At 42.2% G+C, this 16,730-nt stretch overlaps 1 long non-coding RNA gene across 1 annotated transcript; it reads right to left on the bottom strand.

Annotated features, from left to right (window-relative positions):
- Nucleotides 1-250: 250 nt before the first annotated feature.
- LOC146811000 (uncharacterized) lies at nt 251-15,718 on the bottom strand. The gene is made up of 4 exons (XR_014965766.1): nt 15,605-15,718; nt 14,330-14,449; nt 1,607-1,724; nt 251-1,039 (listed from the first exon to the last, which is right to left on the bottom strand). It is a non-coding gene; the product is annotated as an uncharacterized LOC146811000 (long non-coding RNA).
- Between the last annotated feature and the right edge of the window lie 1,012 nt (nt 15,719-16,730).

Below are 16,730 nucleotides of genomic sequence, written 5' to 3'. Positions count from 1 at the left end.
GGGGATTTGAACTTTTAGAATTTTTAATTGGGTCCTCTTAGCATGTCAATGTATGCGATTGTAATATATATGTATTTATTTGTGTATATATTAGTTATTGAATTGTGTGTTTTGTAAATATGGATGTTGTGATTTACGTGATGTTTTTTTATATATATGTTTTCAGCCATGATGAAGTTCCCTCAGTGGAACGAAACGCGTTGGCTGATGTCCAAGTTTTACGATTGACTACAATAAAGAGACATTTTGGAAATACTTCGAGAAAACAGACATTATTCTTGGTGCACCTTCCTTTTTCTATAACAAAGTTGGTGTATTTCAACTCTTGTATGATATTGCTTTTTACAATCTTTAGCATGCATTCAAGCTGTTCATTTTGTATTATTTTAGAGGTGCCCTTGTAGACTGTAGCCCTTGTTAGATGTGTTTCCATTTCACGCTCTATGCTTTCTATTAAATCCACAAGGCCTCTGAATATACCAGGATTTGAAGAACATTGAGATTCATCATGCCCTCATAATGCCAGTTCAAAAGCACCACAGAAACAAATGCAATCAGTTATTTTTGAAAGTATGTGTCTATTCCTATCAACTGCTTCATTGTGTTTCTTTATTGTTTTGCGGTATACATCGCAAAGGGGGGCTGCAATTGGTGCGGCTCCCAAAATTCCCAGTCATTTCAGGTTTTCCATATGGATTTTTGTGTGTGCATGCTTCTTTACTTTACCGAACAAATGCTTCAAGTCTGTTACTCCATTTTTTGGCCAAAAAATTTCACCAACAAACAGCAAGCAGGGGAAGTAGAACAGAGAATTTGTTGAAGTACATCCTGTAAGACAATCAACTTTTGTTACCAGGTGTTTGAGAACAAATGTGTGTACATCTTCCCACTGTCTAGGGAACTTTGTTGTAGGTTTAGGTCTGGCTGGTGAGGTCCTAATTGTTTTACAATTAGTTTCTCTTCACGCTTCAGTCCAATGAACGGCTTTGCAAGTAGTTGCTCTATTGTATTCATGGTTTCTTACCAATATTAAAGTTACCTGTCAATAATCAAAGTACAACGTATGAAGTTTGGTGCAAATACATCATATTTCTGTTTAAATGCATATCTTTGCCATTATCGCAATATATCTCCAACAGTTACCCTTAGCACGATATGACTGATAAAAATATAGCCTTATAGCCTGCTCCCTCGGTGTGCCACACTGGTTGCGAAGGCCCTAAAACAGATATATATCCTAAGCCACAGGTGAGGGCCTATTACAAAGCAAGAGAGAGGTCCTTTAACAACCGGTATCACCAGAGGCAGGTGGGCGGTAAAAGGCTTTTATTACTTTCCATCCAATGACGGTTGAATGTTTCAAATTAAAAAGAGGAAAACAGAAAGTCAAACATTCGGAGCAGAAGGCTTACACCAGCCGTTATTATCCCTGAGCAAATTCATTGTCTTTAATCGAGCGCTCAACATTCGAATCTATCTTTATTATTGATTACACAGTTATATGCCTCAAATTCATACTGATGTGCATGTAGACTCCACCCACCATATAGACAACTTACATAGCCCGTCACTACAATGTTAAAAAATATAGCATCAGTTTCCTTACCTTAATTGGTCTTTTTGTAGAAGGTGGAGTCGACCAAGAGCAGCAGGGGATATCATATTCAGCATCTTGCTCCCGCCAAATCTTTTTTCATTTCTTTCCAGTAAGCCTGGATCTCTTCCTGAAAAGCAAAATATAACAAAGTTTTGTTGCGTCAACCAAACACATAGGCGTCATTGTGTTTCACTGCAACACTAAATTATAACAAGCAGTGGGGTTTACTCTACAAGCTTTTGCCTTTACATGACTGTGTCAAGCGCCATGTGTTTTCTTTATTTATATGGGTTTAAGACAACTTGCACTTTGATATGACTGTGAGCTCTATATGGCTGTGTTATTTAAATTCAAAGTATTTTGCCCGGCTCAAGGCCCTCAGGCATCACTTTTCTGACAAGCTATTCATGTGAGGACTACTCATCGCTGCATATGGTGGATGCATACTCTGCTGCAAGTACCCCATGCTATCAGTGCTATTTCAACCTAGTCATATAGTTGAGGGCACCGCTCATGCACCGCGCACTCCAGAAATTGTACTCGCAAGTGCACCTGCATCATTGTACTTCATTCTGACACTCTTCTCATCTATGATGGCACTGATTCTACGACCAGCTTCCTGCCATCATCTGAGCTCACGAGTGCCAGTGCTTTACTGTACCCTGACGCGCCTCCCTACTGTGCGTAGGCTGCTTCACATCAGGCTGCGCGTGTGCGCATGTACACACGAACACTGCAGAGATTCATGGACACTACACCCTATATAAACCACGCACACAGACTCCTGAGTACTAAATAAAGGCTGCCTTTTAATGTGCTTTTGAAAAAAAAAAGTGCAGAGTTGGACGCAAAAGCGTGACTTTGAGTCTTTGTTGTTCAAGATTCTGGGAAGATTTTTTTTAAATGGAGGTATATATTTGAGTCAGGTGTGTGAGAACAGCTCATGAGACACAGGGGTTGGCTTGTCACACTCACATGATATTATCATCTCTGCGCCCCTCTCATGGATTAGTACGGACATGGGAAGGGCTTGTGCCCAGGGCATAGACCGCTCTTTTTAGGCACCGAAGAAAGGTGCCCTGCATTTAAATACGGAGGCACTTTCCCCTCTTGCATGCTCAGCGCTATCGACAAGAGCTGGGGGTGTTATAAATACATGTGTGCAAGCCGAGGGACACAGTGAAACTCCACACAAATAACGGTCAATATTAAGTGTAATTGAAATAAACTCTGTTTTCTTTTGTAGTGAAGTGTGTTTTCTACTGAGTCAATAGAAAAGAAGAAAACACACACTACAAAAGAAAACAGTTTATTTCAATTACACATAAGAATAATAATAATAATAATAACGAGCATTTGCAATGCAATAGGTCTCGCATTTATGCAAGTTTAAGCTATTGGCATTATAAATGACAAAGCCTTTTATTTATGTTTTACAAATCAAAATATAAATAAAAGGCATCGTCATTTTCAATGCCAATAGCTCAAACTCGCATACATGCGATCAAACCTTACACATCCTGGCAGTGGGAGAAAGCATCAAGAAAGTCCTAAAGTCACAGTGCAGGCTTTATTGTCATACTATTAAAACAAGTTACAATAAAACTCGTTGAATGTCCACTGGGGTGAATGGGGTCACACTTTTGAACTTCAAGTAAACAGAGAATCAACTGGTGGTCGGCCGATAGACATGTGTAAAGCATTTGTGCTTTTGGTGTATTTTTATCCCTATTTAGATGTTTACAAATTTCAAACCCAGAAAATAATACCCCGTTTACCTGTTGATGTTGCCTCTGTAACTTTAAAACAGCTTGAGCAATTTTCTCCTTTCTGATAAGTATCCTTCCACCAGACTTTGTACTCACTTGTACGTGTGCAAAACAACGACCTTGGACAATGTGGCAGAGCAGAGGCAAAACACACGTGATTAAGTTCTTCTGAACAGTCTCAGCCTTACCGGGTTGCCTGGTGCCCTTCCCCTTTGCCTGTCCCATTCGCAGTAGTGTTGAGAGATCACAAGTACTTTGAAGATGTACCACTGTCTGCCTCTTTTGTTTAAACAACATATAATATTAACTAGACGAGCACATATTTCAGCCTCTTGAGTTGCATGGGGTATAGTGTGGTGCTATTGGTGAGTCACACTACATTGAAGTCACTGCACCAGTTAGAACTCCCTACAGGTTGCTTCAGGAAGTTGTCGGTGGGGGGACGGCTCTGATGGGCACCAAAGCTAAGGTTGGAGGAAGCGGGTGTGCGCCTTTCTTTTATGAACACAGCGCCACTTCATGGCTTCAAACATAAAGCGCAGGAAGCTGTCGGGTGCGGGGCACAGCACTAATGGGCATGGAAACTGACCAGGAACAGCCTTTTTAAGGTCAGAGGAAGTGGGCGTGCATCATTATTTTATGAACACAGCGCCCGCTTCATGGCTTTATGAAACGGCTTCATGACACAAAGCGCAGTGGTCGGGAAGAGCCCGGCTGTGATAAAAGAAAACACATGCACTAGTGACACACAGCAGATCTCCTTGGTTGCAGCCAGCACCGACGGTGGATAGAGGGGCTGGAGGGGAGGGGAGGGGTGAGGATAGTCTGAAAACAAGCTGCAAGTGGTTGGATTTTCAGATGATCCTCGTTAGTTTAAAGCAATTAATGAGGATCAGCTGAAAACACAAGCGCTAATTAAATAAACACGTTTTACAGCCTTCTACAGTTATAATAATGGGGACTGATTTCCTCGCCCAAGCCAATGGGATGTTCACAGGGTCGGATCCTTCCTTTTCCTCCTCCATGGCTTGGCTATTAGGTGAAAGAGGCGACAACAGTTTCTGGGGGAAGCAGCGGGGGATGGCGTAAGGGAGGATGAGGGGGTTGGCCGGATACAGGGGAAAACAAGCAGTGACAAGAGCAACGGCGAAAGTCAGTGGGAGTTATAGCAAATAATTAGTGCTGTGGCCCAAGCAATGGGGAGGCACATTTTGGCTACTCGGAACGGCACCTGTGTTGTCAATTTCAAGTAAGAAAAACAATGTTTCCCTGCCGAGTGCACAACAAATGAAAGGCGAGAGTGTGCCTTATTAAAGCTAAAGCACCTTGTGTAAGAAAAATCCACAAGGCCTCTGAATATACCAGGATGTGAGGAACTTTGAGATTCATCAAGCACTCATATGCCAGTTCAAAAGCACCACAGAAACAAATGCAATCAATAATTTTTGATAGTATGTGTCTATTCCTATCAACTGCTTCACTGTGTTTCTTTATTGTTTTGCGGTATACGTCGCATATGTGTGCTGCAATCGGTGTGGCTCCCAACATTCCCAGTGGTTTTCCATATGGATTTTTGTGTGTGCATGCTTCTTTACTTTACCCAACAAATGCTTCAAGTATGATACGCCTTTTTTTGGCCAAAGAATTTCACCATCAAACTGCGAGCAGGGGAAGCAGAACAGAAAATTTGTTGAAGTACATCCTGTAAGTCAATCAACTTTTGTGTACCAGGTGTTTGAGAACAAACTTGTATTCATCTTCCCACTGTCTAGGGAACTTTGTTGTAGGTTTAGGTCTGGCCGGTGAGGTCCTAATTGTTTTACAATTAGTTTCTCTTCACGCTTCAGTCTAATGAACGGCTTTGAAAGTAGTTGCTCTATTGCATTCATGGTTTCTTACCAATATTAAAGTTACCTGTCAATAATCAAAGTACAACGTATGAAGTTTGGTGCAAATACATAATATTTCTGTTTAAATGCATATCTTTGCCATTATCGCAATATATCTCCAACAGTTACCCTTCGCACGATATGACTGATAAAAATATAGCCTTATAGCCTGCTCCCTGGGTGTGCCACACTGGTTGCGAAGGCACTAAAGCAGATATATATCCTAAGCCACAGGTGAGGGCCTATTACAAGGCAAGAGAGAGGTCCTTTAACAACCGGTATCACCAGAGGCAGGTGGGCGGTAAAAGGCATTTATTACATTCCATCCAATGACGGTTGAATGTTTCAAATTAAAAAGAGGAAAACAGAAAGTCAAACATTGGGAGCAGAAGGCTTACACCAGCCGTTATTATCCCTGAGCAAATTCATGTCTTTAATCGAGCGCTCAACATTCAAATCTTTCTTTATTATTGATTACACAGTTATATGTCTCAAATTCATACTGATGTGCATGTAGACTCCACCCACCATGTAGACAACTTACATAGCTCGTCACTACAATTTTAAAAACATATAGCATCAGTTTCCTTACCTTAATTGGTATTTTTGTAGAAGGTGGAGTCGACCAAGAGCAGCAGGGGATATCATATTCAGCATCTTGCTCCCGCCAAATCTTTCTCATTTCTTTCCAGTAAGCCTGGATCTCTTCCTGAAAAGCAAAATATAACAAAGTTTTGTTGCGTCAACCAAAACACATAGGCGTCATTGTGTTTCACTGCAACACTAAATTATAACAAGCAGTGGTGTTTACTCTACAAGCTTTTGCCTTTACCTGACTGTGTCAAGCGCCATGTGTTTTTTTTATTTATATGGGTTTAAGACAACTTGCACTTTGATATGACTGTGAGCTCTATATGGCTGTGTTATTTAAATTCAAAGTATTTTGCCCGGCTCAAGGCCCTCAGGCATCACTTTTCTGACAAGCTATTCATGTGAGGACTACTCATCGCTGCATATGGTGGATGCATACTCTGCTGCAGGTACCCCATGCTATCAGTGTTATTTCAACCTAGTCATATATTTGAGGGCACCGCTCATGCACCGCGCACTCCAGAAATTGTACTTGCAAGTGCACCTGCATCATTGTACTTCATTCTGACACTCTTCTCATCTATGATGGCACTGATTCTACGACCAGCTTCCTGCCATCATCTGAGCTCACGAGTGCCAGTGCTTTACTGTACCCTGACGCGCCTCTCTACTGTGCGTAGGCTGCTTCACATCAGGCTGCGCGTGTGCGCATGTACACACGAACACTGCAGAGATTCATGGACACTACACCCTATATAAACCACGCACACAGACTCCTGAGTACTAAATAAAGGCTGCCTTTTAATGTGCTTTTGAAAAAAAAAAGTGCAGAGTTGGACGCAAAAGCGTGACTTTGAGTCTTTGTTGTTCAAGATTCTGGGAAGATTTTTTTTAAATGGAGGTATATATTTGAGTCAGGTGTGTGAGAACAGCTCATGAGACACAGGGGTTGGCTTGTCACACTCACATGATATTATCATCTCTGCGCCCCTCTCATGGATTAGTACGGACATGGGAAGGGCTTGTGCCCAGGGCATAGACCGCTCTTTTTAGGCACCGAAGAAAGGTGCCCTGCATTTAAATACGGAGGCACTTTCCCCTCTTGCACGCTCAGCGCTATCGACAAGAGCTGGGGGTGTTATAAATACATGTGTGCAAGCCGAGGGACACAGTGAAACTCCACACAAATAACGGTCAATATTAAGTGTAATTGAAATAAACTCTGTTTTCTTTTGTAGTGAAGTGTGTTTTCTACTGAGTCAATAGAAAAGAAGAAAACACACACTACAAAAGAAAACAGTTTATTTCAATTACACATAAGAATAATAATAATAATAATAACGAGCATTTGCAATGCAATAGGTCTCGCATTTATGCAAGTTTAAGCTATTGGCATTATAAATGACAAAGCCTTTTATTTATGTTTTACAAATCAAAATATAAATAAAAGGCATCGTCATTTTCAATGCCAATAGCTCAAACTCGCATACATGCGATCAAACCTTACACATCCTGGCAGTGGGAGAAAGCATCAAGAAAGTCCTAAAGTCACAGTGCAGGCTTTATTGTCATACTATTAAAACAAGTTACAATAAAACTCGTTGAATGTCCACTGGGGTGAATGGGGTCACACTTTTGAACTTCAAGTAAACAGAGAATCAACTGGTGGTCGGCCGATAGACATGTGTAAAGCATTTGTGCTTTTGGTGTATTTTTATCCCTATTTAGATGTTTACAAATTTCAAACCCAGAAAATAATACCCCGTTTACCTGTTGATGTTGCCTCTGTAACTTTAAAACAGCTTGAGCAATTTTCTCCTTTCTGATAAGTATCCTTCCACCAGACTTTGTACTCACTTGTACGTGTGCAAAACAACGACCTTGGACAATGTGGCAGAGCAGAGGCAAAACACACGTGATTAAGTTCTTCTGAACAGTCTCAGCCCTACCGGGTTGCCTGGTGCCCTTCCCCTTTGCCTGTCCCATTCGCAGTAGTGTTGAGAGATCACAAGTACTTTGAAGATGTACCACTGTCTGCCTCTTTTGTTTAAACAACATATAATATTAACTAGACGAGCACATATTTCAGCCTCTTGAGTTGCATGGGGTATAGTGTGGTGCTATTGGTGAGTCACACTACATTGAAGTCACTGCACCAGTTAGAACTCCCTACAGGTTGCTTCAGGAAGTTGTCGGTGGGGGGACGGCTCTGATGGGCACCAAAGCTAAGGTTGGAGGAAGCGGGTGTGCGCCTTTCTTTTATGAACACAGCGCCACTTCATGGCTTCAAACATAAAGCGCAGGAAGCTGTCGGGTGCGGGGCACAGCACTAATGGGCATGGAAACTGACCAGGAACAGCCTTTTTAAGGTCAGAGGAAGTGGGCGTGCATCATTATTTTATGAACACAGCGCCCGCTTCATGGCTTTATGAAACGGCTTCATGACACAAAGCGCAGTGGTCGGGAAGAGCCCGGCTGTGATAAAAGAAAACACATGCACTAGTGACACACAGCAGATCTCCTTGGTTGCAGCCAGCACCGACGGTGGATAGAGGGGCTGGAGGGGAGGGGAGGGGTGAGGATAGTCTGAAAACAAGCTGCAAGTGGTTGGATTTTCAGATGATCCTCGTTAGTTTAAAGCAATTAATGAGGATCAGCTGAAAACACAAGCGCTAATTAAATAAACACGTTTTACAGCCTTCTACAGTTATAATAATGGGGACTGATTTCCTCGCCCAAGCCAATGGGATGTTCACAGGGTCGGATCCTTCCTTTTCCTCCTCCATGGCTTGGCTATTAGGTGAAAGAGGCGACAACAGTTTCTGGGGGAAGCAGCGGGGGATGGCGTAAGGGAGGATGAGGGGGTTGGCCGGATACAGGGGAAAACAAGCAGTGACAAGAGCAACGGCGAAAGTCAGTGGGAGTTATAGCAAATAATTAGTGCTGTGGCCCAAGCAATGGGGAGGCACATTTTGGCTACTCGGAACGGCACCTGTGTTGTCAATTTCAAGTAAGAAAAACAATGTTTCCCTGCCGAGTGCACAACAAATGAAAGGCGAGAGTGTGCCTTATTAAAGCTAAAGCACCTTGTGTAAGAAAAATCCACAAGGCCTCTGAATATACCAGGATGTGAGGAACTTTGAGATTCATCAAGCACTCATATGCCAGTTCAAAAGCACCACAGAAACAAATGCAATCAATCATTTTTGATAGTATGTGTCTATTCCTATCAACTGCTTCACTGTGTTTCTTTATTGTTTTGCGGTATACGTCGCATATGTGTGCTGCAATCGGTGTGGCTCCCAACATTCCCAGTGGTTTTCCATATGGATTTTTGTGTGTGCATGCTTCTTTACTTTACCCAACAAATGCTTCAAGTATGATACGCCTTTTTTTGGCCAAAGAATTTCACCATCAAACTGCGAGCAGGGGAAGCAGAACAGAAAATTTGTTGAAGTACATCCTGTAAGTCAATCAACTTTTGTGTACCAGGTGTTTGAGAACAAACTTGTATACATCTTCCCACTGTCTAGGGAACTTTGTTGTAGGTTTAGGTCTGGCCGGTGAGGTCCTAATTGTTTTACAATTAGTTTCTCTTCACGCTTCAGTCCAATGAACGGCTTTGAAAGTAGTTGCTCTATTGCATTCATGGTTTCTTACCAATATTAAAGTTACCTGTCAATAATCAAAGTACAACGTATGAAGTTTGGTGCAAATACATAATATTTCTGTTTAAATGCATATCTTTGCCATTATCGCAATATATCTCCAACAGTTACCCTTCGCACGATATGACTGATAAAAATATAGCCTTATAGCCTGCTCCCTGGGTGTGCCACACTGGTTGCGAAGGCACTAAAGCAGATATATATCCTAAGCCACAGGTGAGGGCCTATTACAAGGCAAGAGAGAGGTCCTTTAACAACCGGTATCACCAGAGGCAGGTGGGCGGTAAAAGGCATTTATTACATTCCATCCAATGACGGTTGAATGTTTCAAATTAAAAAGAGGAAAACAGAAAGTCAAACATTGGGAGCAGAAGGCTTACACCAGCCGTTATTATCCCTGAGCAAATTCATGTCTTTAATCGAGCGCTCAACATTCAAATCTTTCTTTATTATTGATTACACAGTTATATGTCTCAAATTCATACTGATGTGCATGTAGACTCCACCCACCATGTAGACAACTTACATAGCTCGTCACTACAATTTTAAAAACATATAGCATCAGTTTCCTTACCTTAATTGGTATTTTTGTAGAAGGTGGAGTCGACCAAGAGCAGCAGGGGATATCATATTCAGCATCTTGCTCCCGCCAAATCTTTCTCATTTCTTTCCAGTAAGCCTGGATCTCTTCCTGAAAAGCAAAATATAACAAAGTTTTGTTGCGTCAACCAAAACACATAGGCGTCATTGTGTTTCACTGCAACACTAAATTATAACAAGCAGTGGTGTTTACTCTACAAGCTTTTGCCTTTACCTGACTGTGTCAAGCGCCATGTGTTTTTTTTATTTATATGGGTTTAAGACAACTTGCACTTTGATATGACTGTGAGCTCTATATGGCTGTGTTATTTAAATTCAAAGTATTTTGCCCGGCTCAAGGCCCTCAGGCATCACTTTTCTGACAAGCTATTCATGTGAGGACTACTCATCGCTGCATATGGTGGATGCATACTCTGCTGCAGGTACCCCATGCTATCAGTGTTATTTCAACCTAGTCATATATTTGAGGGCACCGCTCATGCACCGCGCACTCCAGAAATTGTACTTGCAAGTGCACCTGCATCATTGTACTTCATTCTGACACTCTTCTCATCTATGATGGCACTGATTCTACGACCAGCTTCCTGCCATCATCTGAGCTCACGAGTGCCAGTGCTTTACTGTACCCTGACGCGCCTCTCTACTGTGCGTAGGCTGCTTCACATCAGGCTGCGCGTGTGCGCATGTACACACGAACACTGCAGAGATTCATGGACACTACACCCTATATAAACCACGCACACAGACTCCTGAGTACTAAATAAAGGCTGCCTTTTAATGTGCTTTTGAAAAAAAAAAGTGCAGAGTTGGACGCAAAAGCGTGACTTTGAGTCTTTGTTGTTCAAGATTCTGGGAAGATTTTTTTTAAATGGAGGTATATATTTGAGTCAGGTGTGTGAGAACAGCTCATGAGACACAGGGGTTGGCTTGTCACACTCACATGATATTATCATCTCTGCGCCCCTCTCATGGATTAGTACGGACATGGGAAGGGCTTGTGCCCAGGGCATAGACCGCTCTTTTTAGGCACCGAAGAAAGGTGCCCTGCATTTAAATACGGAGGCACTTTCCCCTCTTGCACGCTCAGCGCTATCGACAAGAGCTGGGGGTGTTATAAATACATGTGTGCAAGCCGAGGGACACAGTGAAACTCCACACAAATAACGGTCAATATTAAGTGTAATTGAAATAAACTCTGTTTTCTTTTGTAGTGAAGTGTGTTTTCTACTGAGTCAATAGAAAAGAAGAAAACACACACTACAAAAGAAAACAGTTTATTTCAATTACACATAAGAATAATAATAATAATAATAACGAGCATTTGCAATGCAATAGGTCTCGCATTTATGCAAGTTTAAGCTATTGGCATTATAAATGACAAAGCCTTTTATTTATGTTTTACAAATCAAAATATAAATAAAAGGTATCGTCATTTTCAATGCCAATAGCTCAAACTCGCATACATGCGATCAAACCTTACACATCCTGGCAGTGGGAGAAAGCATCAAGAAAGTCCTAAAGTCACAGTGCAGGCTTTATTGTCATACTATTAAAACAAGTTACAATAAAACTCGTTGAATGTCCACTGGGGTGAATGGGGTCACACTTTTGAACTTCAAGTAAACAGAGAATCAACTGGTGGTCGGCCGATAGACATGTGTAAAGCATTTGTGCTTTTGGTGTATTTTTATCCCTATTTAGATGTTTACAAATTTCAAACCCAGAAAATAATACCCCGTTTACCTGTTGATGTTGCCTCTGTAACTTTAAAACAGCTTGAGCAATTTTCTCCTTTCTGATAAGTATCCTTCCACCAGACTTTGTACTCACTTGTACGTGTGCAAAACAACGACCTTGGACAATGTGGCAGAGCAGAGGCAAAACACACATGATTAAGTTCTTCTGAACAGTCTCAGCCCTACCGGGTTGCCTGGTGCCCTTCCCCTTTGCCTGTCCCATTCCCAGTAGTGTTGAGAGATCACAAGTATTTTGAAGATATACCACTGTCTGCCTCTTTTGTTTAAACAACATATAATATTAACTAGACGAGCACATATTTCAGCCTCTTGAGTTGCATGGGGTATAGTGTGCTGCTATTGGTGCGTCACACTACATTGAAGTCACTGCACCAGTTAGAACTCCCTACAGGTTGCTTCAGGAAGTTGTCGGGTGGGGGGACGGCTCTGATGGGCACCAAAGCTAAGGTTGGAGAAAGCGGGTGTGCGCCTTTCTTTTATGAACACAGCGCCACTTCATGGCTTCAAACATAAAGCGCAGGAAGCTGTCGGGTGTGGGGCACAGCACTAATGGGCATGGAAACTGACCAGGAACAGCCTTTTTAAGGTCAGAGGAAGTGGGCATGCATCTTTATTTTATGAACACAGCGCCCGCTTCATGGCTTTATGAAACGGCTTCATGACACAAAGCGCAGTGGTCGGGAAGAGCCCGGCTGTGATAAAAGAAAACACATGCACTAGTGACACACAGCAGATCTCCTCGGTTGCAGCCAGCACCGACGGTGGATCGAGGGGCTGGAGGGGAGGGGAGGGGTCAGGATAGTCTGAAAACAAGCTGCAAGTGGTTGGATTTTCAGATGATCCTCGTTAGTTTAAAGCAATTAATGAGGATCAGCTGAAAACACAAGCGCTAATTAAATAAACACGTTTTACAGCCTTCTACAGTTATAATAATGGGGACTGATTTCCTCGCCCAAGCCAAGGGGATGTTCACAGGGTCAGATCCTTCCTTTTCCTCCTCCATGGCTTGGCTATTAGGTGAAAGAGGCAACAACAGTTTCTGGGGGAAGCAGCGGGGGATGGCGTAAGGGAGGATGAGGGGGTTGGCCGGACACAGGGGAAAACAAGCAGTGACAAGAGCAACGGCGAAAGTCAGTGGGAGTTATAGCAAATAATTAGTGCTGTGGCCCAAGGAATGGGGAGGCACATTTTGGCTACTCGGAACGGCACCTGTGTTGTCAATTTCAAGTAAGAAAAACAATGTTTCCCTGCCGAGTGCACAACAAATGAAAGGCGAGAGTGTGCCTTATTAAAGCTAAAGCACCTTGTGTAAGAAAAATCCACAAGGCCTCTGAATATACCAGGATGTGAGGAACTTTGAGATTCATCAAGCACTCATATGCCAGTTCAAAAGCACCACAGAAACAAATGCAATCAATTGTTTTTGATAGTATGTGTCTATTCCTATCAACTGCTTCATTGTCTTTCTTTATTGTTTTGCGGTATACGTCGCATGTGTGTGCTGCAATCGGTGTGGCTCCCAACATTCCCAGTGGTTTTCCATATGGATTTTAGTGTGTGCATGCTTCTTTACTTTACCTAACAAATGCTTCAAGTATGATACGCCTTTTTTTGGCCAAAGAATTTCACCAACAAACTGCAAGCAGGGGAAGGAGAACAGAAAATTTGTTGAAGTACATCCTGTAAGCAAATTAACTTTTGTGTACCAGGTGTTTGAGAACAAACTTGTATATATCTTCCCACTGTCTGGGGAACTTTGTTGTAGGTGTAGGTCTGGCCGGTGAGGTCCTAATTGTTTTACAATTAGTTTCCCTTCACGCTTCAGTCAATGAACGGCTTTGCAAGTAGTTGCTCTATTGCATTCATGGTTTCTTACCAATATTAAAGTTACCTGTCAATAATCAAAGTACAACGTATGACGTTTGGTGCAAATACATCATATTTCTGTTTAAATGCATATCTTTGCCATTATCGCAATATATCTCCAACAGTTAACCTTCGCAGGATATGACTGATAAAAAAATGGCTTTATAGCCTGCTCCCTCGGTGTGCCACACTGGTTGCGAAGGCACTAAAGCAGATATAAACCCTAAGCTACAGGTGAGGGCCTATTACAAGGCAAGAGAGAGGTCCTTTAACAACCGGTATCACCAGAGGCAGGTGGGCAGTAAAAGGCTTTTATTCCATTCCATCCAATGACGGTTGAATGTTTCAAATTAAAAAGAGGAAAACAGAAAGTCAAACATTGGGAGCAGAAGGCTTACACCAGCCGTTATTATCCCTGAGCAAATTCATTGTCTTTAATCGAGCGCTCAACATTCAAATCTATCTTTAATATTGATTACACAGCTATATGCCTCAAATTCATACTGATGTGCATGCAGACTCCACCCACCATGTAGACAACTTACATAGCCCGTCACTACAATGTTAAAAAATATAGCATCAGTTTCCTTACCTTAACTGGTCTTTTTTTCCAAGGTGGAGAAGACCAAGAGCAGCAGGGAACATCATATAGAGCTGCCTCTTCCTCCCGCCAAAGTTTTTTCATCATTGCCCAGTAGGCGTGGATCTCTTCCTGAAAAGCAAAATATAACAAAGTTTTGTTGCGTCAACCAAACACATAGGCGTCATTGTGTTTCGTTGCAACACTAAATTATAACAAGCAGTGGGGTTTACTCTACAAGCTTTTGCCTTTACCTGACTGTGTCAAGCGCCATGTGTTTTCTTTATTTATATGGGTTTAAGACAACTTGCACTTTAATATGACTGTGAGCTCTATAGGGCTGTGTTTGCCCAACATTCCCAGTGGTTTTCCATATGGATTTTTGTGTGTGCATGCTTCTTTACTTTACCTAACAAATGCTTCAAGTATGATACGTCTTTTTTTGGCCAAAGAATTTCACCAACAAACTGCAAGCAGGGGAAGCAGAACAGAAAATTTGTTGAAGTACATCCTGTAAGCAAATTAACTTTTGTGTACCAGGTGTTTGAGAACAAACTTGTATACATCTTCCCACTGTCTAGGGAACTTTGTTGTAGGTTTAGGTCTGGCCGGTGAGGTCCTAATTGTTTTACAATTAGTTTCCCTTCACGCTTCAGTCAATGAACGGCTTTGCAAGTAGTTGCTCTATTGCATTCATGGTTTCTTACCAATATTAAAGTTACCTGTCAATAATCAAAGTACAACCTATGACGTTTGGTGCAAATACATCATATTTCTGTTTAAATGCATATCTTTGCCATTATCGCAATATATCTCCAACAGTTAACCTTCGCAGGATATGACTGATAAAAAAATTGCTTTATAGCCTGCTCCCTCGGTGTGCCACACTGGTTGCGAAGGCACTAAAGCAGATATAAACCCTAAGCTACAGGTGAGGGCCTATTACAAGGCAAGAGAGGTCCTTTAACAACCGGTATCACCAGAGGCAGGTGGGCGGTAAAAGGCTTTTATTCCATTCCATCCAATGACGGTTGAATGTTTCAAATTAAAAAGAGGAAAACAGAAAGTCAAACATTGGGAGCAGAAGGCTTACACCAGCCGTTATTATCCCTGAGCAAATTCATTGTCTTTAATCGAGCGCTCAACATTCAAATCTATCTTTAATATTGATTACACAGCTATATGCCTCAAGTTCATACTGATGTGCATGCAGACTCCACCCACCATGTAGACAACTTACATAGCCCGTCACTACAATGTTAAAAAATATAGCATCAGTTTCCTTACCTTAACTGGTCTTTTTTTCCAAGGTGGAGAAGACCAAGAGCAGCAGGGAACATCATATAGAGCTGCCTCTTCCTCCCGCCAACGTTTTTTCATCTTTGCCCAGTAGGCCTGGATCTCTTCCTGAAAAGCAAAATATAACAAAGTTTTGTTGCGTCAACCAAACACATAGGCGTCATTGTGTTTCGCTGCAACACTAAATTATAACAAGCAGTGGGGTTTACTCTACAAGCTTTTGCCTTTACCTGACTGTGTCAAGCGCCATGTGTTTTCTTTATTTATATGGGTTTAAGACAACTTGCACTTTGATATGACTGTGAGCTCTATAGGGCTGTGTTATTTAAATTCAAAGTATTTTGCCCGGCTCAAGGCCCTCGGGCATCACTTTTCTGACAAGCTATTCATGTGAGGACTACTCATCGCTGCATATGGTGGATGCATACTCTGCTGCAAGTACCCCATGCTATCAGTGTTATTTCAACCTAGTCATATATTTGAGGGCACCGCTCATGCACCGCGCACTCCAGAAATTGTACTTGCAAGTGCACCTGCATCATCGTACTTCATTCTGACACTCTTCTCATCTATGATGGCACTGATTCTACGACCAGCTTCCTGCCATCATCTGAGCTCACGAGAGCCAGTGCTTTACTGTACCCTGACGCGCCTCTCTACTGTGCGTAGGCTGCTTCACATCAGGCTGCGCGTGTGCGCATGTACACACGAACACTGCAGAGATTCATGGACACTACACCCTATATAAACCACGCACACAGACTCCTGAGGTATATATTTGAGTCAGGTGTGTGAGAACAGCTCATGAGACACAGGGGTTGGCTTGTCACACTCACATGATATTATCATCTCTGCGCCCCTCTCATGGATTAGTACGGACATGTGAAGGGCTTGTGCCCAGGGCATAGACCGCTCTTTTTAGGCACCGAAGAAAGGTGCCCTGCATTTAAATACGGAGGCACTTTCCCCTCTTGCACGCTCAGCGCTATCGACAAGAGCTGGGGGTGTTATAAATACATGTGTGCAAGCCGAGGGACACAGTGAAACTCCACACAAATAACCGTCAATATTAAGTGTAATTGAAATAAACTCTGTTTTCTTTTGTAGTGAAGTG

This window comes from Triturus cristatus, chromosome 7 (assembly GCF_964204655.1).
Source record: "Triturus cristatus chromosome 7, aTriCri1.1, whole genome shotgun sequence".
Taxonomy (NCBI): domain Eukaryota; kingdom Metazoa; phylum Chordata; class Amphibia; order Caudata; family Salamandridae; genus Triturus; species Triturus cristatus.
The sequence above is the reverse complement of the archived record's forward strand: the minus strand, read 5'-3'. Positions and strand labels throughout refer to the sequence as shown.